This window comes from Gorilla gorilla, chromosome 3, assembly GCF_029281585.2.
Source record: "Gorilla gorilla gorilla isolate KB3781 chromosome 3, NHGRI_mGorGor1-v2.1_pri, whole genome shotgun sequence".
Classification (NCBI taxonomy): domain Eukaryota; kingdom Metazoa; phylum Chordata; class Mammalia; order Primates; family Hominidae; genus Gorilla; species Gorilla gorilla.
In genome coordinates this window covers 24,930,684-24,958,590 of record NC_073227.2, presented here as the reverse complement: position 1 = coordinate 24,958,590, position 27,907 = coordinate 24,930,684, and the positions used below count along the sequence as shown (strand labels likewise).

The following is a 27,907-nucleotide window of genomic DNA, read 5'->3' as shown; positions in this document are numbered from 1 at the left end:
CTCACAAGGCAGAAACTGAGGTGTCATTTGGGGCTGAGGCTTGTTGGCAGAATTTGTTTTTTTGCAGTGGTACGATGGAGGTTTCTGGTTTTTTTTTTTTTTCTGGCTATTAACTGGGGGCTGCTTTCATCCCTGGAGGTCTTCTACTGCTCCCTGGCATGGGGGTCCCCTCTACAACAAGCAGCTTATCTTTTTAAGGCAGGAGAATCCCTCTCCCTTCAACTCTCCAAAGTTAAGTGCTTGCCTCATTATATCAGACCTGCCCAGGAAAATCTCTCTTTTCATGAACCCAAAGTCATCTGATTAGGGACTTTAATTGCATCTGTAAAATGAGTCATGGGATAATATCCCATCATAGTCACGAGAGCCACTCATGATCAAGGAGAGGGATTATGCAGGGTCCATATACCAGGGGTGGGAATCTTGGAGGCCACTCAGAATTCTTTCTACCACCAGTGCATGAGGCATATACATAATTATATTATACTTATAATTTGAGACATCCTGACAAGCATATTTTTTGAGATGAAGTCTCACTCTATCACCCAGGCTAGAGTGCAGTGGTACAATCCCGGCTCACTGCAACCTCCGCCTCCTGGGTTCAAGCAATTCTCATGCCTCAGCCTCCTGAGTAGCTGGGATTACAGGCTTGCATCACCATGCCTGGCTAATTTTTGTATTTTAGTAGAGACGGGGGTTTCACCATGTTGGCCAGGCTGGTCTCGAACTCCTGACCTCAAGTGATCCACCCACCTTGTGCTCCCAAAGTGCTGGGATTACAGGTGTGAGCCACCACACCTGGCCCTGACAAGCATCTTCAAACAAGGGAAAACTGCCCTGTGAAGCCAGAAAACAGAGGTCATTTCCTGCTGTAGGGGTTGGGAGGCATGGCAGAGGCAATGAGTATAATTTGAGTAGGCAGAGATAGAGGTGAGGGGCAGTGAGGTAGAAATGGAGTGGAAGAAGCACATCCCAAGGGAGGCAAAGAAGGTATTTTGGGAAAATGGTGAATGCTTTTGGTTGGCTAGAACTTGCTACTCTGTGGTTTTTAAGAGACTTGTGTTTTGAACCTATTGAAATCTGTAGAAAAGGTGATGGGGACACTCTTGGGTATACCTGATTCCATGAGCGTCCTCTGCTTTTTTCATGTACTGGCTAATGAAGAAGAGGAGAATTTGGCCACATGTCTGTTGTATGTGGTGCGTTGAATCCTATCACCGTAGTCACCCTTCAGGACCTTGAAAAAGTCTCTTCTCCACCATTTCTGACAGAGAATTCCAAACTTAGGGGCTTCTGTGTCTTGTAAAATGCCTTTCTCCCTCGTAGAAAAGGTAGACAAGTCTGAAAAAAGTGGGTTCAATTCTGTAAGCTACACATTAAACCAGCTGGAGTTGGTTGTAGGTAAAATAACTCAAAACCATGTTGTATAAGAAATGTGTTGGCTGGGCGCGGTGGCTAAGGCCTGTAATCCCAGCACTTTGGGAGGCCAAGGTGGGCGGATCACAAGGTCAGCAGTTCAAGACCATCCTGGCCAAGATGGTGAAGCCCTGTCTCTAATAAAAACACAAAAATTAATTGGGTGTGGTGGCACATGGCTGTAGTCCCAGCTACTTGGGAGGCTGAGGCAGGAGAATCGCTTGAACCCGAAAGGCGGAGATTGCAGTGAGCCGAGATTGTGCCACTGAACTCCAGCCTGGCAACAGAGTGAGACTCTCTCAAAAAAAAAAAAAAAAAAAAAAAAGAAAAGAAAAGAAAGAAAGAAAAAAGAAAAAAAGAAATGGTGCATGGATTCATTCATGTGTTCATTCAGCTAATACATACCATGTTCCTGCTGTGTTACTCAATCTACTTTTCCTCTGGGGATCCATTAAACAAGATAGCAAGGGCCCCTGACCTCATAAGGTTTATAATATAGACTCTAGATCATAGATAATTTAGACTTTAAATTCTTGCAGAATAAGGAGTTTATAAAGTAAAGCTTACACTAATTATTAATGAATTTTAGTTTTGATAAGTGCTATGAGCAAACTATATGTGATGCTTTAACCAATCTCTCCGGGGGCAGCAGTGAAAGTTGGCATGGGGTGTGTAGAGGGGAGTCAAGCTAAACCTCTCTGAGAGGTTGAAAAAAATCTAAGTAAAGAAATACATCTTGGAGTGTTTGCATATATCTGTTGAGCTGACAGAGTGAAGAGACTGTAGATTTGGGATAGACTGGATCTGACTGGACTACTGTGTTGTGTTTTCCTGATCTACAGGTTCTTATGCATCACAGCCCACCTCGTTCCCTAGTTCCCTCTGGAGGATTAGTTGTCCCTTCTGTCTGTGCCAGTGACATGTGGCACACATATCTGTTATGTTACAGCTTTCATAGCGCGTGGTCATCTGTTTATATGTGCTCAGCTGGGACCTCTCTGGAGATGTCCTTGGACAGTAATCGCAGCCTTTTCACCCCTTAATCTCCAATATCTAATATTTCACCTGGCACTATACTTGCTAGTGAATGATATTTGTTGAATGAATATATCACAACTAGTTGGAAATGATAGAAGTCACATGTTGACAAACTGTAGTGCTTTAAAAGGAAGATCTTTCAAAACAACAGTTTTCCAAAATGCAACGATCTGCCCCAGAATGACAGGCAGAGCTCACCATCCCTGGAGCTGACAAACATCCCAGAATTCTGTGTATACGAATCAGAAGCAAAGCAGAATTTGAAAAACTCAATTATAACTATGCTCAATTATCAAATTATGTCTTTGATGCTATTACTTGAGAAAGTGAATGCATTTTTTTTCACAGGCTAGATTTATGTCCACAAGTTGCATTACTGATTGAGAGAGTCTTTCCTAGCCATACACTTCTGAGTTGTGCTTTGCATTTTGGACTCCTTCCTGAAAGTTGTATTTAAAAGGAGGATAAGATTTTTTCTATAAGTAAAATACACGCATTGCATTAAAGAGATATTCCAAGTAATTATTAGGGCTGAAAAGCCTGTCAAACTATGAATGAAAATATGCCTGTGCAATAGAGTAAGGCATCAAGACAGACAGAATAATTGTCACTTAGTATAGAAGAAAAATGTATATTCATATACATGAATTAGATCTCATCCTGAACACAGTTCTCCAATGGAAGAGAGAAGCATAAGTGGTTATGTCCCAGAAGTCCATGAGTTCTATTAGACAAGTATCACATTAGCATGAGACAAAAATCAAACCGATGCAGAAAGTTCATGAGGTAGTACCTGCCATGCTGCTTTTAGCAGCAGGAAGGGCAAAGGATATGGAGGGACAATCAAAAGAACAGCTCGCACGATTGGAGGCCTGGTGGGATAGATCCATGGGCAAAGAACAAAAGATGTGCGATGTAGCTAAGCAACTGTTACAGAGGATGCATCGTGATAGACACCTATAAACCTCCAAGGCTCGCATGTGGCCTGTTTAGGGCAGTATGTGCCAGGAATATAACTCAATGCAAAAAGACAAAAGAAGAGTTTAAATAGACGAGTGTCTGCCAGAAGAAAAAATGATGGAAACTGTCTCTTAGCATTGAAAACAAAGCTGATTTCTTTCAAATGGAAGATGTCACAGTTTAGTGCCAAAAAGACAAAACCAAGGAATATTTATGGAGCTCTCACAGTCAAATATCTGGTGACTGTTTCCCATCTCCAATTCCAAGTTTAATTTTTGTTTTTCTTCCATTAATCATATTAATTGTACCATGTGATAGTATGATTCCTTTATTTTATGTTCAAAAAACCTCCCTCATGTAACTCAACAAATGAACAGATACTTTTATGTTGTGATTATAAATTTTAAAAGTATGAACATCTGAATTCAAGTGTGAAAGGCAATATATTTCATTAAAAATAGTTGCTTTAATATACTTGGTACCTATATTTTATGTTTAAAAAAACCCTCATATAATCCAACAAATGAACTGATATTTTTATATTGCGATTATAATTTTTAAAAATATGAACATCTAAATTCAGGTATAAAATGCAATCTATTTCATTAAGAATAGTTATATATATATACATATATATATACACATATATATGTATGTATATATATATATATATATATATTTTTCCCTCTGTCACTGAGGCTGGAGTGCAGTGGTGCGATCTTGGCTCATTGTAACCTCTGCCTCCCGGGTTCAAGTGATTCTTGTGCCTCAGCCGCCTAAGTGGCTGGGACTACAGGCATGCACCAGCACATCTGACTATTTTGTATTTTTAGTAGAGATGGGATTTCACCATTTGGCCAGGTTGGTTTTGAACTCCTGACCTCAAGTGATCTGCCTGCCTCGGCCTCCCAAAGCGGTGGGATTACAGTCATGAGCCACCATTCCTGGCCTACTTTAATATAGTTTGAAATCATAATGACTTAACCTTCTTTCTTTTTTTGCTTTTTACTTGCTGTCCACACCTCCAAAAATTGTCTCCAAAAAATTTTAAATACTTAGATCAGCAAAAGGAGTTTCAGAAACTGACAGGGTGGTCAAAATTCAAGATTTTAAAGGAAGATGATTTGGGGGGTGCCTTAGATTGGTTTAATTAAAGAGAAGACCACTTGAGAGTTTCATCTGGAAGAATTGGAAAAAGCCTTCTCTTTCAATCTCTCTCAGTTTTTCTCTCTCTTTCTTTCCTAATTACTTTCTTCTTCTATCACAAAGATTTTGAGGCATATTCCAGAATGATAGGGAGTTTCTCAAGTTAGAAGAATTGGGCCCAGAGTTTTAAACTGCCCCTCTCATCAAAGGACCCCAAATTACTAGAAATATCAGCCAGCCTGAATTCAGAAGATTTGCATAAAGTATGAGTAAACAATCCCTGATAAGAATTTATTCAATATGGGACTGCAAATGTTATTTCATCCATTCGCATATTCATTCATTCTACACTTAACACTGCTAACATTTGTTCATTAATTTGCCAAATGTTCTCTGTCTCCTTGTACTTAATACATGTGAACCAGATTTTCACTTCCCTCTGTGGATACCTCTGGTAGCCTTAAGAGTCTTCATAGAAAATGTGAAAGCAAAAGTGTCTCTTCACATTTGACATACATAAATCTGGATTTTGTATGGCAAAGTAAAAATTAATTTTATGTACCGAAGGGTTAACTTTCAAAAGTTGTAAAGGCTAAGCGGTAGCTTTTAGTCTGTGGTTGGCCTCATATGAAGGCTATAGAAAAATAATTTCCAGAGTTCAAAGCTCCTTGTATGTTTTATCATTAATTGATTTTCTCCTCACCTTCCTCCTCCTCCTCTTCCTGTTTCTCTGTTTCCTTCTTCTTCTTCCTATAAAAGAAAATACTCTTCATTATTTGAGTCTCAGGGTGACAAAGTTGTGCAATCCCTTTTGGTGTTGGGGAGGTGGGTGAGGAGCAGTGGTGTATCCAATAACAGGGCTTGTGATGTTTCTAAACTTTGTTTTACTGAAATCCTACCTGAGATGTCCCATTTTTTAGGTTCCTCCCAAACTACTGACCACATCAGGTTTTGATACCTTTGGTTGGATATTATTAATAGATCCCCTAAATCATGTGCTTTTACATAGATGCTTCTATACCTGTCACTTTATTTGCTAAACAGAATGTGATTTGGGATTAGAGCGAACTCACATAAATGACTATTAAATTCAATAACACCTATAGACAGGTATTATATTAACTCAATAATAGCTGTAGACAACTAGTTCCAGTCATTTGGAATCAGATAAGCCTTATTCTAAAGTCCCTCCATTGAGAAATAGAAATTGTTGGAGAAGAAATGCAAGGGACATATATATGTTCATTGAAGATAATTCTTAAAACACAGAAAAGCAAAAGAAAGAAGGATAGTAAAAATGATCCATAATTGCATAGTTCAGAGACAAATCATTCAACATTTTTGTTTATACCCTTCTGATTTTTCTTTGTTTTCCAAGTTTATATGTTTTCTTTACAGAATCAGAAACATTCTGTATGCACTGTGCAACATGTCTTTATCTTTGCTCAATATATAACAACCACCTTTTTGTCATAAAATTTTCTTTTATGTCCCTTTTAATGCCTCTGAAATGTTCTGTTTTATGAATTAGCTTCATCTAATTAACGTACTTCCTGTCATTGAATATTATTTGCCTTAGTTTTTTATACTATAGTTAATTTTGCCTTAATGAACATCCTGTCATTAATTTTTTGTGTACACATCGAATTTTCTTTCTTAGAATAAATTCACAAAAGAAAAAATGCTAAATTAAAATAAAAATTTAAATTATTGTTTTAAGACAGGAGTGGGGGCTGATGCCTATAGCCTCAGCTACTCAGGAGGCTGAGGTGGGAGGATTGCTTGAGCCCAGGAGCTTGAGGCTGCAGTGAGCTATGATCACACCATGGCACTTCAGCCCGGGCAATAGAGCCAGATCCTGTCTCAAAAATAAATAAATAAAATTAAATAAGTGAAGAAAAATAAATAAAATATAGGTTTTACATTTAAAGATTTTTAATAGACATGGTCAAATTTTGATTCTTAAAATTGGTATCAATTTAAACTCCTACCAGCAATACATAAGAAAGTCCACTTTACTCTTAGCAGCAGCAGTTATTGTTACAAAAAAAAAATACATTTTAACTTTCTGGTCTCACTCACTGTTTACTTACTTATACAAAATATCCATATCTTTTTAACATTTATGTTTAAAACTAACTCCAAGCATAAATTTATGAATAGTTTTTTTGTTATTCTGATTTTGGGGGATTTAATCAGAACTAATACCTCAGGGAAGACACTTAACAATTTTTGTGTTTCTGGTTAGGGTTTTAAAAACATTATTAATTTAAATGTTTGGTATTAAATCTTTTTATGAAGAGGTCCCTGTTGATATGAATTTATGTCACATTTTATGTTGCCTCCTATAAACAAAAGAAGTCAAATTCTAGATTTATTTTTAAATAAATTGAAAAATAGACTGTCAACACCCAAGAATTTGAAGGTATAATATAGATTATATTTCCAAACCTGCACAGTTTGGTATCATGTGTTCAAGAAGATTCTGCGACTTGCCCACACAACCACTTGTGTGGCAAGGGCAGGGTTTGAACCCTGGATTTCCTGTACTAAATTTAATATGTTTCTCCGTTGTTTTCTACTAAAGCCATTAACATCCCCTCCTGTTCAGTGTCACATTTGCGTAATTCAGAGTGCTCCCGAAATGTTACATTAGATTAGGTATTAGACAAAAGAGTCTAAGTTGGAGGCGGAAACAGCCTTTTTAAAAATACAGGCAAATAGACAATGTAAAGATCGGATTGTTGCTTTTTGGGGACAGAAACTCAGGAGTGTTGTGTGTTGAGTCTAATTTCCCTATTTGGGAAGACGTTTCATTGACTTTGTTTTGGTAATCCTCTGGGAGTGATGGAGGGTTTAGAAGTAAAGGCATGCAGGTGAATGTAGCAGGTGAGTTGAAGTCCAGGGTACATGTGCCTGTGATCCAAAGGAGGCAGATAGAGAATGTGGAGAGAGGACCCTTCTTGCCCAGAGCTGAGCTTCAGGAGCATGAGAGAGCTGGAGATGGGAAGGAGTGTAGGAGGAAAAGCACCAGGCTGGGCTGGCCAGTGATGGCTGGTGCTGCTGGGTACACATAGGCTGCTGCCCAGACACTGTGGCATCTATAAGTCCAGCTCCCTGGATAATTGCTCTTCTGTCTTTCTCTCTCTTTTTAATTAATTAAACTCCACACTTTCCTTGGATTTCACCAGTTTTTCCATCCAGGGTACCACATTGCATTGACTATCACATCTCCAACAGCGACTTCCGGTCTATGACAGTTTCTCAGTCTTTATTTTTCACTATCTCATCCATCTTGAAAAGTACTGTTCAGGCAAATATCCTGTAGTGCTTACTAATCTGAATGTATAGCTTTCATAGTTTTTCTTGTGATTAGACTTGTGATTACACTGAGGTTGTAGGTTTTGAAACAATATACCAGAGGTGAAATACCCTTTTGTCACATGATATCCACATGCCATCGCTGGTGATATTAACTTTCATCTCTAGGTTAAGGTAGTGTTTGCCAGGTTTCTCTCCTGTAGAATTGCTGTTTTTTTTTTCTGTCCCTTCTCCATTTATTGAAATGAATATTCATTGACTCTATTCATTGGATGCCAGTCACTAAATCTAGCCACCTGCATGGGAGGGCAGAAGTTAAGCCCCATCTCCCACAGTGGGCACTAACTACACATTAAAATGTGGATTTTTTTTCTTTAAGAAAGATTTATTCTTTCTTACTCATTTATTTATATAGTCATTGATTTGAAAACAGACAAGCAGAAGGGAGGAGAACCTAGCCAGCCCCAGGGAGAAAGCAGCTCTTCATTTGGACAGGTGGTTTGAGCCTCTCTTCTTACAGATTCTCTGGGACGCTTCCATCTCCCTTCCTGTCTCCCACCACATCAGGGGACTGCAGGCAGCACTGGGGAGACTGATGTGAAACGCGAGCGGCAGGAGGCCCCAGTGTGGACAGGCACTCATAATTTGATGTCCCCACTACATACATCATTCATCATTACCCTCAGCGTCAAACACTGTCATGGAGGAATGATGACTGTTTTCTTTCTTTTGTACCCATGTGATGGCATTTCACAACCCGAGCCCTTAGAAGATGGGAAGCAGCTGGCCAGGCCTGGTTGCTCACGCCTATAATCCCAGCACTTTGGGAGGCAGAGGCAGGTGGATCACCTGAGGTCAGGAGTTCGAGACCAGCCTGGCCGATGTAATGAAACCACGTCTTTACTAAAGATACAAAAATTAGCCAGGCATGGTGGTGGGCGTCTGTTGTCCCAGCTACTCTGGAGGCTGAGGCAGGAGAATCGCTTGAACCCAGGAGGCGGAGGTTGTAGTGAGCCGAGATTGTGCCACTGCAGTCCAGCCTGGGCAACGAGAGGAAAACTCCATCTCAAAAAAAAAAGAAAAAGAAAAAGAAAACAAGAAGATGGGAAGCAGCAGCAGCTCTTCCTCATCTTTGGTGAGAAATCATGGGCAAGACAGGCCTCGGCCAGGGGGCTGGGGCAGAGGAAGGGAAGAGGGTGCTTCAGAGGAGGGGAAGGACTCTGGATGGAAGGGAAGTGGGGGAAGGTGAAAGCCAGGAAATTAGGGATCAGCAGTGCAACTATGTTTGTTGGAGAACCTTTTTTTGTTTTAATGAAGTCTCCTTTCATTCATGACAACAAATTCTGAGTACCAGGCACCGTTCCAGGGAACAGAGATTCCACTTCTGAAATTCCTAGTGATTAGTAAAGTTGGCATGTTCCTTAAATCATTTCCATTCATTCATTCATTTATTCGTTCTCTCATTTGCTCATTTACTTAATCAACAGGATTAAATACATAGTTGTTGGATGCATTACCCCAGTGAGTGGGTTTTCAAACACCTTGCTCCAAAAACTGACTTAACTAGCCATTTTTTTATTAGCCATCATCACTGTCACTACAGTTGCCATTTAAGGAGAACCTACTATGTGCTGCAAACTAGGTTGAGAATATTACACAAAGCATCTTATTTAATCCAGCCAACAATTTTAAAAGGTGAGTATCATTATTCTTATTTATCAGATGAGAAAATGATGGCCAAGTCAAAATTTGAACTCAGATTTTATTGTTGAATACAAACTCTGTTCTCTTTTCCCTGTGCCAGGCTGCCTCTCTAAAAATAGGCATTGTCTCCTGCAGCTCCGTCTCTCCCAAGTATTCAGATTTTATTTATTATATCTGTTACCACTAATAACAATATTTTTAAAAATAAGCCAATATGTGATGATAGTGTGAAAAGTAAACATGGTAATTAGGCAACATCAAAATGAAGTTAATTATTGCCTTGATGACTAGGGTGGTTTGTGTACAGTCGTTGAGACGGGGAAAGGCGTCACATCAGAAAGTGGTACTCCCACATCCCTGCCGTATCACAAGGCTGTGCTCAGCCTGTCAGGGGATTGCTGGAAAGGGAGCAAACCTGAATTCGCTGGTGCCACACAAAGACTTTTTACCCAGAGCTGCTATTTCCCCAAGGCTTTCTCTTTATTTTGTGATATCCCTGTAGCTTCCCTTTGAGGCACAGACATGAACCCCCAAGTTGTAGACGTTTGGTTTTGTAACCCAGAGTCCCTTGCCTGCTATGTCAGCAGCCAGATCCTGATTCATAGGCCAATTTCTAGGCTGTATTTGTGCACACTTTTTGGTCAGGAACTTTCAGACCAACTCAGGAATCAGAGGTCAAGACAACCATTCCAGCTGGCTACTAGCCCTCAAGAGCCCCCCAACTTTTTTTTTTCCAAATTCTTAATCATTGGGTATCTGTTCAAATTTATTCCAATTATCCTGCTCACAGCATCTTCTCCAGGGTTAAATTTTAAATGACTCCAATTCACCTTATAATCATGAGTGGCTAGGTTGGATCTTATTTATTCCTATCTTGCATTATAATTAGAGGTAGAAAAGTAGGCTTCATCAAGGTAGTGAGCAGCCTCACCTGATTTTGTTGCTATTTGATCTGAACACTTAGCCTAAGTAAGAAGGCGCCTGAGTGCGGAGCTTGTTCTACTTCACAGCTTTATTCTTTTTGTTCTGGTGGTTTATAAAAACGTGTATCTGGTTCCAGTCAAGGCTAGTTCTCCCAATTGTGATTTGAGTGTGTAACCTCAGCAGCTGGCCCAGCAGGTTGTGAACATCCCCTATGCCTTTTCCCCGACCTTAAAGAGTCAGCCGATGCAGAGAAACAGTAGCTAGGTAGGAAGTGGGTGGATTTGCATAATTTGGTTTTCTAAGTGTAGAGTGTTCATTTTTAACTTACATTGGCTTCACTTTGTTGCCAAAACTCTTTTCAGAAAAGAATGCCTCCCACAATTTTTTTTCCCTCTTCTTGGTCCCTAACAGCTGATCCTTCAGATGTACATGTTTGTTTGTCCAAACAGATGAGAAATCATCTCAGCTATCTCTCATCAAAATAAAACTTTCTGTATTAGGCAGTTTCTCTCGTTTTCCAATTTGACTTCTATATAGAACTATAGCTGTGGATGGTAATGAGTTTGCCATGGCAATTTCAGGCTATCTGTACTATAAAATCCTATTCTATCCTTGCATAATAATCAAGGTTATTAATGAGGAATTGAATTAGTAGAAAAACAGTAGACTGAGCCACTGTGATTTGTTCAATGTAAGTTAATAATCATACATTATATAGCATTTGCAGCTTCCTTGGGCTCCGAAAGTGAAGCTATGGTGGCAAAGAGCATTGTGATCAAATCCACACTAATGAAGTAACATTTGGAGCTCTGCAGGGGATGAAAAGGAATGCATGGTTATTGTGAGTGCTGGAGCATTGTCCTTTACCGTTTTAGGGTGTATTGAAATGCATAACTAATAATTGTATTTGCATTTATAAAAGAAAGCTCCAACCAAGTCCCAAGCCCCTTTGAAAAGGCAAGGCTGAGGGTGGGGTGTGAAAATCATAAAGCCGGGTGTCTTGAAACAACAGTTCATTAGGGAGGGGGACTGTCCTTTTCTCTGTGCAGGAGGTTCAAATCCATAATAAAACAGATTAGAATCTAAGCAACTTGAGATTGATAGGTTAAATTGTTTACACAAAGCTGCTTTGAAGGAAAGGATCTACTTTTCAAGGCAAGGCCTCTGAATTCCTGTTGGGACATTCTTAGAATTTCACCCACAGCTGGCAAGGAACTGGATGGGTTTTTTTCAAAGGTGGTGGATTTGCCTCAGATATCTTTGGATTTACATTGGTTTGCTTTTTTGTAGTTACTGCTTGAAAAGGGAAGCACATAGACCTAGATGAGCGAAAAAATTCTCACCAAATGTTACTAGCTGAAGACAGCCTTGGCCAGACCAAGGGATGTGGAGACTAAAGCAGGCTGAGGAGGTCTCTATGACCTTTCAGGAAATTACAAGTCTCTTAGACAGCTTGGGCCGCCATAATAAAATTTCGTATACTTGGTGGCTTAAACAATAGACATTTATTTTCTCAGTGTTGAAGGCTGGAAAGTCAAGATCAAAATTCTGGCTAATTCAATTCCTGTTGAGGGCTCTCTTTCTGACTTCCATCTTGGCTTGCTCACTTGACTTTTTTGTGTCTTTGTGCATGTGTGCGGAGAGAGAGGGAGAATGCAAGAGAGCACACACACACGTGCATGCTGTCTGGGTCCCTTATAAGGGTACTGATCCATCAGGTGGGACTCATCTAACATCACATGGCCTCTTCTAACATCCCAAAGGCCCCGTTTCCAAATACCATCGCATCAAGGGTTGGAGCTTCAACATACGAATTTTGAAGGACACAATTCAGTTCATAGCAATAAGTGAACCCATATTTCGGAATAAGTTTGTACAAAGTGGGAAGTTGGCTGTGTGTTTTAATTTCAATCCAATCCAATCCATTTCATTCCAGTCCAGTCCATTCCAGCCCATTTCATTCCATTCCATTCCAGTTCTAACAACTACCTCCCTGAGTTCTACCTGTGCAGCCAGCACACCACTGTCATCGACTCCTTCTTTCTCCTATGTACATCCTTCCCCTAGGTCTGATTCTTTTTGGTGGTCAAGAGCAGTTCGTTTATTTGTTTTCTTCCTGCTTTTTCTGTCTCCAGTGGTAAGTCCCTTGAGGAAAGTGTGGGAAAGCTTTGTCCTAACTCTGTTTTTTCCTTGCCATAATGCCTGGGGGAAGTAACTTGAACTCTAAGTAGCAATATTCTTGACAGTCAAGGGGGATAATAATAATATTTAATGGAACAGGATTGTTGTATGTGTTAGGCAGAATGTCTCAGAAGTAGGGTGTAGGAGCTTGATAATTGGCACCAGGTGTCATGACAATGAATAGGTCTTATTCTGATGGTCTTGGCCCAGTGTGGGAAGCAGCTATGAGAGAAGATGAAACTATTGGGTCAGCCCTTGTGTTCCTAACTCAGCACAAGTCTGTGAGCTTATGACCTGATTCTGTCCCATGCTTTTCTAACTGGGCAAGTGACTTTAGCTCTCTAAGCCTCCATTTCTCATGGATAAAATAGAATGGAGACACTAGTTTCCACCTTATAGAGATTGGGGGAGGAATAAATGAGATGATGTATGAGAAGTGCTTGGTTTGTAGCATATACTCTGCAAATTTTAGGTAATATTATTTTTTAAAAATCTGTAATCTGGTAAGCAATATAGTTTTTGAGTCTTTATCATGCCTAATTGACTCACTGAGCTGGACATGGAAGATTCAGAGATTAAGAACAAGATCTGCCCTGTGGAATTTAGAGTGTACAGGTGAGACAGGCATTAATCAAAGACCAGACAATACAAAGTCATAACTATGATAATGACTGTGAAGCAAAATTCCTGGTGCTATGGGATTGTGTAAAAGTGACACTCATATTTGGGCTGGCAGCTGGCTGAACAGAGCTACAAAAGGAATGGACTCTGGGGATCTCAAGATCCCCCTATTATGCCAGAAATCACAAGAAAAGCTAAGACAAAAAGGCTAAGAAGGATGTATTACTTTCTGACGTTGCAGGCCAGAATCTAGAATTTATTACAAACAACAGAAATGAAAACAGAATAGAATAGAACAGACCTGAAGTATCTGGATAATGCAGAGCCTGTTGTTTTTAGCATGAGAAAAATGTGTTTCCTAGGGAAAAACTGTATGGTGAGAGCAAATAATAGGAGGGGGTCTTGGTTATGCCCTAATATTAAACAGTTACACGACAACGACTCACACCCAAGGTGTTAAAAATCAATGCTAATGATGGAACACTTCATGTGGTCATTATTTTAGAAAATCCCTAATCAAAACAAATGCAAGGGGTGAAGTGTGCTCAGTGCCAGAGTTTTGTGTGCTCCTTAGAAAGACGATCTATTCCCTGGAGAGAAAGGAAAGGATCAGAAATGATAACCACTTTTAAAATACATCAGCTTGCTCATGTGTCGGTGTATTTTTCCTTTATCAGCTTTTCAGCCAAAGCTTCATTTGATTTGTGCAGGGAGGTGTATAATAGGAGGAGGCCAGTGAGCTGATTTTTATAGAGTCTGTTTGTAGCTTAAACAAAGATGGGGGATTTGGAGGATAAAAGCGGCCTGAAATATAGCAGATTATGCAGCTTTATTTTTCAAAGATTTGTTAATTCCCCTCCTCCCTCTCCTGCTCTCTGGCTGAGCCGGTGTGTTTTGTACTTTTTTTTCTTTTCGGTTGCCATTCAAAGAGAAAAATCTAAGTTTTAAGTGTGAATTTCCGACTGAATTTCACGTGGCCCAGCTGTTACCGTGGCTGATCCCCTGTAAGCAAATGTGTGTTACCCTTAAATAGTGTAGCCTTATGATAAATAATAGGATGAATAAAGGCTGAGCTTATAAAGGCTTTTTTAAAATGACAAGCGTCATTCACAGCATGAGGAGAAAGGGCTGGAGGGTTTGTGTTTTTGTTTTTAAAGTGAAAAACGATGAAGTTTGTTTTGAAGTCTGAAATAATCTGCAATACAATTAAGAAAGAGGGAAGCACTCAAGTTTTCTTCGAGGCAAAGACTTGCCTTTTTCTGTGTAATTCAGGAGCTTGTCATCCATATTTTCAGGATCTGGCTGGTAATGACATGAACCGTCTTTCATGCATTAGCAGACCATAGATCTATACCCAAGTCCTTCCAATAAAAAAGGGATCTCATTTGATTTTTAAATGTGGCTTTAATTTCTTGACAGGGTTTAGCACTTTATTTGCATGCAAGCTGCCTGGGCAAAAAGTCCTGTGGAGCCTCATTTTAGAACCTTTTACTTCTCTATTTTATTTTTAGTGAGATTATTACTGTCTGTTATTTAGCCTTTTAACAACATTTATTGTGCCATCATCTCACACAAGTCCTTTGCTGTGCTCCTTGAAGGATAGAAAGATATACGTGATATGATCCTGCCCTCAAAAAGAGGATGCTCTAGATCATCTATCAAGCCTGATGTACCAGAATATTTTCATGTTGCAGTTGGCTAGAAAAATTACACCAATATAAAGAATAGATGCATTGTGTGAGTTACTGTGTGAGTTTCTGTGCCATGTGATAATGAAGCTTAAATTGTAAATACAATCACTATTTCTGTAATTAATATGTTTATATAAGCAAAAAATAATCCTTTTTGCCTCCCTAGGTTTGAAGTACTTAAAAAATATTTGGAGTTAATATTAATGCTTTGCCTGATACTTGATACTATACTGTACTGTTTAATTACCTATCCATCCATCTAGCTAGCTAATCTAGCTATCTCATCTCTCTATTTCTATTTCTTTCACTTTACTCTGATATATTAAAATGCACAGTTTCTGGGCAAGCTGACATCTTTGAGCCTCTTGAGGGACAGCTCCTCATTTAAGAGATCTTCTTGTTGCATGAAGGATTTACTCTTCCCTCCCCAAGCTTTTCTACACCTTTTCTTTTCAAGTAAATTTTATTGTTTATCCCTTCTTTTACTATCTGATACCATGCTTCTTATCCTTCTTTCCACACCCTGCCCTGTGCCACCTCCTTACTTTTTCTTTAAGCATCCTCATTTTTATATGCAAAATTAAGTAACAAATGCAACTTCTAGAAATTCCTCCAGTTCCCCCATAGTAAATCTTTGTTCAGATCTCCAGCAAATTGTAGTAAGATGAGTCGGAAAACCTTGGCTCCATTTTTAAATGGCTGCTCCCATGGAGCCTTGAGAATGGTTAGACTGTAAACCTTCCTGAGCTTCCTTCAGTTTATTTATCTGTAAAACTTGGGCTAGATAATGACCCATGCTTCTTCCCATATTAACATTTCATTATTATATGTCAATTCATTTAACTGAATAGAACTTGCCTCCATCTTAAAAAAGCAAAACAAAGAAATGAAAAATGAAGACTTAATCAAACTTCAGAAATTAGAGGTTTTAATGGTAGGACAGAAAGAGTGGGATGCTAGATAAAAATTAGCTTTCGGGAGATATAAGAAAATAAACACTGGCTATTGATAAGGCAAAATGAATATTTCAGCAGTAGCTATAAAGTACCTCTCTTCAAAGCAAAATGTCATCTCTTGTGCTTGAGGAATCATTCAGGAGACAGGAGGGGAAAAGCCACGTAAGAAATACCTCAAAAAGGGGTTCAGAGATGCGTTTCAACCGCATTCTGCATGCTCGAGTCTTCCCAGTTCCTGGAGTGGGGTTCAGAGATGCGTTTCAACTGCATTCCGCATGCTCGAGTCTTCCCAGTTCCTGGAGCAGGGTGCAGAGTGCACCTAGACCTGCATGTGGGCTTGACAGACACACAACCTCTGCTTTTTATCATCCCTGGGACACCAGCCTTTTCGTTTGGAAATTGCTGAGGTTGTTTCTTCCTTTCTGCAGAAAAGAACCTCCCCTGCTCTTCTCCTAGGAGAAAAACCTAAGAACACTACACTTTCTGATCCATCTTCTAATGTCCTGGGATTTTGCATGCTCTTTGAGTTGATGAATCAGGAATCGTGCCCCTGGCAGCCTCTACCGAACTTACTGGTTCTACTTCTAAGCCACCCTGAGAGGAAACTGATCTCTCTCACCCATCTTTTAAATGCATTTCATCAATTTCTTAATCTGTGCAGTTATTTAGCAGCTAACTTACCATCAAGCCACCTTAATTATACCATTTTTCTAAAGCAAACCGACCCATGTTAATGTGAACATTGTTAAGAAATAATTATACACACACACACATAATGTACATATGTAATTTTTTGTGTTTCAGATTTCTTACTGTTAGTGTCTATTTAAAGCTTTTGAAAGAGACCCAGTCTTTTCTGGAAAATGTGTGAAAATAGATTTGGGACTGTTTTGTCATCTGCTGAATATTTTTCTCTTTCTGAGCTTTAATTCTAACCAACGTTCAAAAACCCCCTATGCAGCCATTGAAAACATGTTATTGGTAATGATTCTGTTTGATCGGAAATGGCCACAGGCTGGTCCTCCCTCCCCTTTAAAGTCTTCCTTATAAATAATATATTGTGATTCGGCTAAGGTGGCTTAAACAGCTTTTCGTTGTCAGCATTTTACTTAACGCACATGAACGTTTTCTGGCTGTTGTGTAGTTGGCCAATGGTGAACTCCATATACTCATTTGGGTTTGAACAAATTCAAGGAACCTGATTCTGGTGCTGCAGTTTTCTTCTCATATTCCTTGCCTCCTGTTATTTTGCATGTACTAAAATATAAATGTATTTATTGAGGATTGAGCACCTGCCTGGGTCTGGTGCATGCATAAATACCATTGAATTTCATCTGCACTGTAATTCTGCAAGTTTGGATTTATCATTGGTATTCAGAGGTAAGAACTCAAGACTCAGAAACGTTAGATCATTTGTCTTATGCCACACAGCAGGTGAGGGGATGAAGCTGAATTCAGGAACAGGTTTTTACTGTAAACTGAGCATTTGCCTTAACTAAGCTACATGCATTGTTAGTAGCATGTGACATGTTTTTAGGTGGCAATTGAGTAAATAGATTTAATAGGTACTTACTTTAGTACTTATTAGGAAATTACTATTTTTCTGTTTAAGATAAAAGTATTATAATTAATGTTAAAAATTTTATATGAAATGTATATTTAAAGAAAACATTAAACAATTCAGTGGTTACATGCACATAAAAATTATATATAAGTATATAATGGATACTTTATGTACTAATACCATAAATATATGATATATACATATGTGTATTTATACATTATGTATATGTATAATATATATACATAATATATATATACGCACACATAAATGAAGACCAACCAAATGAGAACAAGCAATGACTATTTATTTAGAGCTTGCTGTAGCAAGGGAGTCAGCCACTGTCACTTGCTTTTGGTAGAGACTCAAAGGCAGGCAGAGGAGTGGGAAAACTTCATAGTGGGAAAAAGGGAAGGCTTCAGGTGTGTCCCTGAGAGAGGTCTTTGATCTGGGGACTCTTTAGAGGGGCTAAGTAGGAGCAGGCATGCAATGTGATTGGTTAGTGGTACGTATTTGGCATCCTCTGGTCGGTTCTAAGTAGAAAGTGGGAACAAAGATTGAGGAAGCTGTCAGTTATTAATTAAAGTCTGGCCAATTTCGGCTGATTGTTACAGAAGCTATTGTTTAGCTTCCTGGATTGTTACTAGAGATAGCAGGATCCGGCTTCCTGCAAGTCTGACTTATGGCAGGTTGTCTTCCTGGGTTGTTTATTGCAGATAAGGGGTTGGTTTCCTGGACAGGTAGCTGCATGCTGTAGGTCAGAGTTCTACTTTTATGTATGGTCTGGCCATTGTCTATTGGCATATTCAATCTCTCTCTCTCTCTGTCTTTCTCTCTCTCTCTCCAGATATACATATGTGCGTGTGTGTGCGTGTGTGTGTGTGTGTGTGTGTGAACTTGTGTATGCACACAAGAGGTAGACAGCTATTTAGATATTTTATGTACTAATGGCTTAGCATGATTAATAACTCAGGTTCATGTCAGTGAATAGGTGGGGCTAGCTTTAATATATTTATCCAAGAGAACTGTTCTGCTGCTTCTATATGTGGACAAGCAGTTGCAAAAGAGAGAAGTGGATAAGTCCTTATTAAAATTGGAGTTACTAGTTTCGGACACAGAGTAAATAGATCTCAGACTTTTCCTGTTTCTACCAATGACATGGTATCTCCATCTGCAAATCATTTTTTATTTCTGGACTTAACCTTCCTATGCTTCTAAAATAAAAATTCTAATGCCTATCAGTTAACTAAATGGCTAGAATAATGTGTATGTGCACTGGGGAGTACCTCCTAAGCACTCTTCCTCCTCTTGTGAAAACTTCTTTCTGAACTGTTTAATTACTCATTTATTTAACATTTATTGAGTCTTGAGTAAATGCCAAAGTTTGCATAGGGTTTGGATTCAGATTTGGACACAATATCTTCTCACTGTAATTTGGGCTTGCTAATCAATGAGATGAGGGTACCTGAAAAGTATTGACATGGCTCAGAAGGTACAAACTGTGAACATGGTTCTGGAAGGGAATCTCACAGGGCATCTGAACTTGATACTATAGATTTACCATGGCCCAGTTAAGGGTAACTTGAACTGGGGCTAGAGAGAAGCCTGAGTTTAGTGCTGGCTTCATTCACTCAACAAGCATGTTTCTGCCTGCCAGGTCCCAGCCCTGGAGGCACAGGTGAACGAGACAGGATTCATGACTTTGATAAGTGCAGAGAGAAGCAAATGTTTAATAACACAACTATCTAGTTGCCAAACTAAGGTGATTTTCCCTGTACCCAGGTGCCCACAAATCTCCCTGCATCCAACACACTCCAGTTACCCATTCTCCCTCTTAGTAATAGAATACAGATACCCAGATAGTACAGCAAAGACATGAACTTCACATTATCTTGGTAGTTTCAAATATAACAGACCTTGGGACAGAAAGCTGACCAGAGATGGACTTTGGGTTGTTAAACTAATGTGTCACATTTAAATTTATTGTTGTCATAACAAACCCCTTAAAAAGCATTTTCTATATTTGTATGACAAGAAGTTTTTTCCTTTATTCATTCATTTGCCTACACAGTTTTTGATTGGCTGCACTGCACTAGGCACTGCTGTAGGCAGTGAGGAGATGGCAGGAGATGAATTGATGAAAGATTCTAACTTTATGGCACTGTCGTTTGAATGGATGAAAAATTGGCTCTATTCAAACATATTTGTCCTATTCCAGGTGGTAGCAAGTGTCATTGACAAAAAGAGGTGGCAGCAGGAGGAGAAATCTGGGAGTGGAGGGTGTTGATTCTTACTGTAGGTCAGTGAAGGGCTCTCTCATTCACAGGCATTTTAGCAGGGATCTAAAGCTAGTGTGAAAATGAGTCATGTGGATCTGAAGGACATTTCAGGCAAGAGGGCAGAAAACTCAGGTTTCTGAAAGTGGGGTCTGCTTGGCATGACAAGAAACATCCAGAAGGTCTGCGTGGCTCCAGGGCACTGTGGCAGGAGATAATAAGGTTAAAATCAAGAGAAGACAGTTTGGAGGTATAAGATGGGGTGAGTTCATGTGTGGCAGGGCAAGGAAGTGATATGGTTTAAATATGTTCCCCAATGTTCATGTATTGGAAATTTAATCAATTCCCAGTGTAGCCATGTTGACAGGGTGAGACCTTTAAGAGGTAATTAGGTCACAGGGGCTGTACCCTCACCAATGGATTAATGCTGTTATCATGAGAGTGGGTCTCTTATCCTGGGAGTGGCTTTGTTCTAAAAGCGAGCTCTCTCACACTTGCTCTCCTGTCCCTCTTGCCCTTCCATCTTCCACCATGGGATGACTCTCACCAGGTGCTGGCACCATGTCCTTGGACTTCCCAACCTCCAGAATTGTGAGCAGAATAAAAGTCTTTTCTTTATTAATTACCCAGTCTGTGGTATTCTGTTACAGCAACAAAAACCAAAGTCAGACAGGGAGCTAGTTTATCCTAATACCTTATTCTTAAACATTCTTTCTCAAAAACTTTGTCATCATCAGGAAGTGTCTTACCTTCTGTGCAGCTTACACACTATATTAAACACAGTACAGATGCTCCTTAACTTACTGTGGAGTTACATCCGGAAAACCCATCATAAGTTGAGTACGTTGTAAGCCAAAAATACACTTTCAATTTATAATATTTTCAATTTATGAGAGTTTATCTGTATATAACCCTATCAGAAATTGAGGAGCATGCTAAATATGTATTGCTTTCACACCATTGTAAAGTCAAAAAATCATAAGTGGAACCATCATAAGGTAAGGACTGTCTGGGCCTTCTTGCTGCTTCTCATCATGCCAAACAGACCCTACCCTCAGAACCTTGAGTTTTCTGTCCTCTTATAAACAAATACAGTATTTATTGATTACCTGTCATGTTACAGCTTCTTGGGTCACACAGAGATGAACAAACCATGGTCCTGACGTAGGAAAGTTGGCAATCAACTAGATAAGAAAGATTGGATAAAGACAATATGGTGAGTGCCGAGAGAAGAATTTAAACCATACTCACTTCACTTAGGATATGATGGCATCTTTGCCTAGGGCACAAAAGAGATGACAGTTGATACACATCTTAAAGGATGAATGTATTCAAATGGAATTTCCTTCTGAGGCTAGCCCTTTAAAAATATCTGCTTACTAGATATTTTGCTATATTGTAGAATCACAGAAAAAAGGAGCTAAAGGGTCCTGAGAGGTGTCCTGAGAGGGCACCTAGTTCATCTCTCATGTTTTCCAGCTGAGAGGCAGTGTAGCAGGTGGTTAAATGTGGGTTGGAATTCCATTTGATCCCATTAACATGACCCCTGCTGGGCAAGCTACTTTCTGTGCCTCACTTTTGTCCTCTGTAAAGTGGGTTTACTAATGGTACTTAGTTTATAAGGTTGTTGGAAGGATTCTCTGAACTAAAATGCAAAGTGCTTTTAGAAAAACAACCAAAATACATGGAAGAAAGCTTTCATGAAGTAGTAGCTGCTACTATGATAAGAACACTGAGGCCCAGAGAAGTTCCATAATTTGCCTGCTGTCTCTTAGGTAATTATTGACAGACCTGAATCTAGAACCCAGATTGTTCTACTTTCTAATCCAGCAGCCTCTCATGGACACAGCATTTCATTCTGTATTAAATTAGTTTATGGTATTTTAATTTTTTATTTAAACAAAATGAAAATGGATTTGAAACTTTTATTTACTTTGCCGAGCCATGGACTGTGGCTTAGAAAGTGAATGATTCATACGTTATCTCTAGTTCTCTTAAATTCTTGGAAGCATTTGACAAACATCACTGTACTTTCACCCTCTTTCGGCTTTAGATTATCTAGACTAACTGGCCTGTGCCCAACCCTATCGAGAGAGTAACTGGGTAGTTTTAGTGTCAAGACGAGACAAGGAGACTTCCTCTGTGGTTAGGATCAGATCAGTGTGAGTTTCCTTTAAGAAGCAAAGTACTTTTCATCTGCTGACACTTCACAATTTGGGTTTGTTGCTCCATGTCCTATGGATACATTTGTGTGCAATAAGTTTCCCATTTTCCCCCTCAGTTTTTTTGTTGGATGATCTGAATTTTAGAAAGCCCAGGGGAAATTTTTGTTAAAAAAATGATGCTAATTTTAATGGTCTCAGTTTAATTAATAATTCTAAAAGAATTAACATAGATATTAAAAGTGAAAGGGAGAACCGGAATTCTATCTAGGAAGTGAATACTTTTTAAGCCAAGAGCTACCTCTTCCTGATCATAGAGAAGGTGGGGACGCAGAATTTAAAGACCAGAGACAAAACATGCTGTCCCTTATATTTTGGATTATCTGTCAATTTGCTTCAGTTATCAATGTGGATAATTAAGAATTGACCCTGATTTAACTTGCATGTATTGTGTGCCTGTTTATAGATCTTTATACCCTCATGGGAGGTTATAAAAGGAAAGATAAGGTTCATTGATTTATTTCCAGTTTTACAAACAGTCCAAGCATATACTTACTCAGTCATTTAAGGACAGTTTTATCAACAGTTTAAAAATATGATGGAGATTAAATATGTAAATTACCAGAGGACATAGTTTTGGAATAAGGGAGTTTATGGTTTGTCAACTTCAGCTAACATCCAATGCTGAATTTTTCTCTAACTTCCCCGTCAAGTGACTTGAACTTGGGCTTGCATTCCATGACAGATGGAGAGCTTTCCATCTCTTGGATCAGCCTAGTCTATCTTTAGACTGCTCTTGTGCTTAGAAAATCTTCCTTGTATTGAGAAGGATCCTACCGCTTTATAGCTTCTATCCATGAAATAAGATAATGATTTTAAAGATCTTGGTCCTTTGCTGCAACATGGTAATTCCTTAGTAAATGTTAATGACTATTAATATTACTATTATTGTCTTAGAAATAGTAGAATTAGTGTTACATTAGCAATATGAACATCCATATTGCTTATTTATGGTGCATATGGTTAAAGCTTCCTAATTAAGTTAATGGGGACCTGACAAAGTCAATTGAACCAATTGACCTTGATGAGTTGAACATTGATGGTTGCCATGATGCCAGAAGATCAGAGCTGGCCTCTGTCTCTGGACATGGAGATTTGTGTTTGAACTCAGGTGTGTCAGTCAAGGTTCAACCAGAGAAACAAAACCGGTAGGAGACATATATTAGGAGAATTATTGCAAGGAATTGGTTTATGTGATTGTTGGGGATGGCTTAGCAATCTGAAAATTATTTGGCAGGCCAATGGGGATGAGCGAGCTGGAACTTTCAGGTATGAGCTGACATTGCAGTCCACAGGTGGAATTTCCTGTTCCTCAGGAAAGCCTCAGCTCTGCTCTTAAGGCCTTTCAACTGATTTAATACTACCCGACCCCACCACCCCTCCACCTCTCATTATCTAGGATAATCTTTCTTAAAGTCAACTGATTAGGAACTGAATCACATCTACAAAATACTTTTCAACATATACCTGGATTAGGGTTTGATTGAATTACTAGACATTCGAAACTAGCCAATTCGCACATAAAATCAACCATCACATCAGGCTCCACCATGGACTTTATATGACCATGAATGAGTTATTGAGTGTCTCTTGGCTTAAGAGAAATTATAATAGTTGAAGTTTAATAAATTAAAGGAAGATAAATATTTAAATTATCTTTGATTTTACTTAAAATAATCTCTAGAATCTGTATCTGGTTGGTTTTTGCTTCAAGTTGTTTAGTGTCATTAGATTTCAGTTTCCTCATCTGTAAAATGAGCAGAATAATAATATCTAGCCAATAGTGTTATTGTGAGAAGTGAAGGAGAGATTGAATTTAAAATTACTGGCAAGTCATGTAATATATGATAACAAATAATGCATAATTATGGAATAAAAAACAACACTTAGGAACACTTACTCTGGGTCAGACACTTATAAATGCATTACCTGGGTTACCTTGTTTAAGAGCTGCACCCTCTCAACACTGCTGCATTAGGGATTGGTTAAATTTCCAACACATGAACTTTGGGGGACGTATTTCAACCATATTACTTCCTAAAATTTAGCTAAAATTACCGTGGGCCAGGAACAAGAAAGATAGGATTCTAGGACACTTTAGCATCTTCAAAAGGATGAATGGGAAGACCAATGGACCATGACAAATATTTTCAAGTGATTTTTGATGCTACAGAAGGCCTTCTCAAAGGACAAGCGTCAAAGGGATGGTCATCCTCTGTGGAATGGACATAGTAAAAATAAAATTATTTTGACTGACTACATTGATCTTATGAATATATTCTGTCAAGCTAATGAGCTTATCATGGCTCTATGTACACACTTTCTTTAAAACAAAAAAAATCTCTCTATAGTTGATTATGTTTCCTGCTAAATTATTTTAGCCTTTACTGAAGGAGTAATCTACCAGTTGAAGCTAACAAAGTGGTCACATAAGAATTGATTCAAACACTTGAATCATATTTATGTCAAGAAGAAAAAATATGGAAAATCAAGCAATTTATAAAAGTTGTTTAACAGCAGTTTGTCCCTGAGTAGAAAATAGGTTTTTTTTTCTTCTTTTGCATTTGGTCATGACTTTTCATGTTACAGGTTGTTTCTTCTTATATGCCTATTTATTTTGAGTTTCAATTTGTACAATTTGCTATAACATGTAAACATTAGATTCTGGAAATATGTAGAACAGGGCAACAAAATTTAATCTCTGTAAAATGTCACTGGGGAAAATAGTACAAGTGGTCTACAGATATTCTTTTAAGAACAATAGATACCTGTTTGTCATTTATTACTGCAGCATTTCCAAAAGAACATTCTGTGAGTATTATTTCCATGGGATGTCAATAGATAAAAATGCCATCCATGATCAAGTAAGATTGGGAAAGACTGATTTCTCTAAATTAAACTGGGTTATTTGATACAATATTTCATACAGCTCTTATGCGAGGGTTTGTCATGAATCTCTAGGGTAGGAAGTACTCCCTGATTCTCAAATTGTTGACCATGACACTCTCCTCTGATTTTTGGAGAAATATCTCAAGGAATGATGATCTTCAGGGCAAACTTTGAGAAATGACAGAGCAATCCTTAGGTCAATGACTACACATATACAGGTTGGCTGACTCAATTTGTAGATCTCATTTTTGCCCATGTGGGTTAAAGATAGCAGCAAGAGTTAAAGTCATCAGAAGTTTTAAAAGCCATTAAAAACTCAAACTCAGTCTCGTCTTGAAAAATTCTTTAAATTGTTTTCATTTTTCTCTTTCATTGCATTAGACTCAACATATTCAATGGATTGAAAAATATATACACATACATACATATCTGTGAAGTTATATAGGTTACATATATAATTATATATTATAATATTTTCCCTTTTAGGCTGGCAATTCCTTTAGGACAGAACTCAAGTCTTATTTGTCTCTATTTCCCCAGTACCTTGTACAATACCCAGCACCCATTAGAAGCTGAATAGACCATTCTTTGGTGGGTTGAGTGAGTAAAGATGTAACACTATCAATACTCTGCCCCCCACCAATAAAATTCACTTTTATATGCATTTTTAATGTACATGGATACCTTTTATTAATTTCACCCTGGGATCCGCATTTTGAAAGATTTTTGTCTATCATACTGTATTTATACATAGCAAATTAACTTGTATTTCCATTATTTGCTATTGAAAAATAGAGCTTCTGATTACAAGAGATAAGTATTGCTATCATACTGAGTTTCTAAAATTCCTGCCTAAAGCAAAGAAACTTGCTATTTCACTTAACATTGGCAGCCATATTTTGAGGAAAACTGATGTGTTTAAGGAGATTTGAGCCTGGGAAGCCCCCATTACCACTTTCAGGAAGACTTAAAGGGCATAAATGCGTGGGAGAAATTTGGGTGAAATACCAAGCGATACAATCAGTCCAGCCAAGGGGACGTGTTTATCAGATTTGTGTATAAGGAAACATCATAATTGCATATAAAGTTATCATATGGATTCAGTGTTCACTTGCTGGTCTGTGTGGCAGCTAAATGCTGATGCTTTGAGACATACAGAAAACTTTTTATATGATTATTAAGATTCTTAAAGTATAAGTTTTAATCATAGTTTGGGATCATTTTTTTCTCCTCTGGGAAAACTTCTCAGCTAGTGTAAGCAAGTCAGTGAATAATGACTCAATAGCAGCTATTTTCATTACCCACGACTTTTCTGGAATGCATCTAATATGCAGGAGGGGGTATGATTGGGGTTGGAGGCAGAATATGTTTTGTATTCAAAGGAACAATCCAGTTTTCTCCAGCTACTACCCAATTAACCAGGCCTGCTTTTTCTGACTTGCAGAATAACTAGAGTTATTGTTTCCCCTGCGGAGTCATCTTCTGTTCAACTATTTCTAGTTCCATTAAAAAGGAAACAGGAAAAGAGAGTGAAATAAATGTAGTCCTCATCATCATCATCATTATTATTATTATTTGCTATTAGCTTTGGCAAAAAGTGAAGAAACTAAAGCTACTATGGATGGATTTTATCTTCAGACATCCCTTTTTCTGTGCTAACCTAACCATCTATTACTTTGAATAACTAAGAAACAGCTAATATATTAAAGTCTTTTAAAAACTTTATCTGCACCATTACTTATTAGCATTTTTTCAAATTAATTTTAAATTAAATCCCGTTTTATGTTTAACTTCATTTTAAACCACCATATCCACTAAATCATGGCCTTGATAGAATAGTACACATTAAAATAAATACATGAATACTAAAATTTAGTATAAATATTTATCTGTACCTATACTAAATTACTGCATATACTATAATGGGACAAGTGCCATGTTTGTAAAGCTCTGTTCCATGGGGCAAAGGTGAAAGGATTCAATCCATGTTCTGAGAAATTCTAGGGTACGGTATGGGATGGGACAGGGAGAAATGCTTTAAGAAGAGGCCAAGGGGCTTTGGTTAGTCTTCAAGCCAGTTTTCATATTTTGTAATTTGGAGTTTATATGGATAAAATTTCATTTGAGGAAAAGAGTTCAAATGCTAACCCCCAAATTCTAGACTTAAAAACCACTGATCATTGGTGACAAAAGTTTATTTTATTCCCTAAGGCCTCATATACTAAAGCATTGCTACTTCAGGTGTCACAAATCCCACATTTTGTAAATAGCTCCCACATCAGAGCCTGGCTTTCAGAGCCTTCTACAAACCTCCTTCTCCAGGCTTAAAATACACAGTTCCCTAAACAAATTCTCCACTTCATCCCAAATATTCTATGTATTATTCCGTGAATGTGGGCTTTGAGCCTGACCTTTGCTCACTGTATAATTCCCTCCAGCTCTTTGAAGCTCCCACTCCTGGGTTTGCTGAAGGCCCACTATACTGAGAAGCAGGAAGCATTGTTGCAGAACAGCCTGAGCCATATTCCTCTTTGAAAGCTTAAAGCTCCAGAAATTTGCTGTACATCAGAAGGGTTTGTTCCTTCTTTCCTTTAAGAAAAAGATAGAAACATTTCTTTATGATTGTTACTCTCAAGAAAGTCACACCAAGATCTGCATGAGCCTTACTTAGAAATATAAACTTCGCATATTCCAGTAAATGGGACATATAAGCCTAAGAAGTTCCTGGGAGAAATCTGTGTTTAGAAATTATGTTAGCTTGCTTTTAAATGCTACTACTAAAGAACAAGAGGGACCCAGCTATAAACTCTGCCTTAAGTGAACTGAGGATATCATAGTTGCCACTCAGTCTGCCTAGAAGAGATTATAAAAAAGGTCTACAGCAGCAGCACCACCACTTCCATGCACACGTATTCCTTGTGGTTGACTCCTTCTTGTGGGTTGAATACTAGTGACTTCCCCATACACCAAAAAAATTAAGTTGAGATCCTTTTAGTACGAG

General features: G+C 38.5%; 1 protein-coding gene and 1 long non-coding RNA gene across 14 annotated transcripts in view; one reads left to right on the top strand and one right to left on the bottom strand.

Moving 5' to 3' along the window:
• The window catches only part of LDB2 (LIM domain binding 2), a 393,312-nt gene that overhangs the window by 153,925 nt on the left and 211,480 nt on the right, over nt 1-27,907 (top strand). The window lies entirely within an intron of this gene.
• Nucleotides 1,130-16,290, bottom strand: LOC129533202 (uncharacterized). The gene is made up of 3 exons (XR_008679284.2): nt 16,132-16,290; nt 5,264-5,310; nt 1,130-1,341 (listed from the first exon to the last, which is right to left on the bottom strand). It is a non-coding gene; the product is annotated as an uncharacterized lncRNA (long non-coding RNA).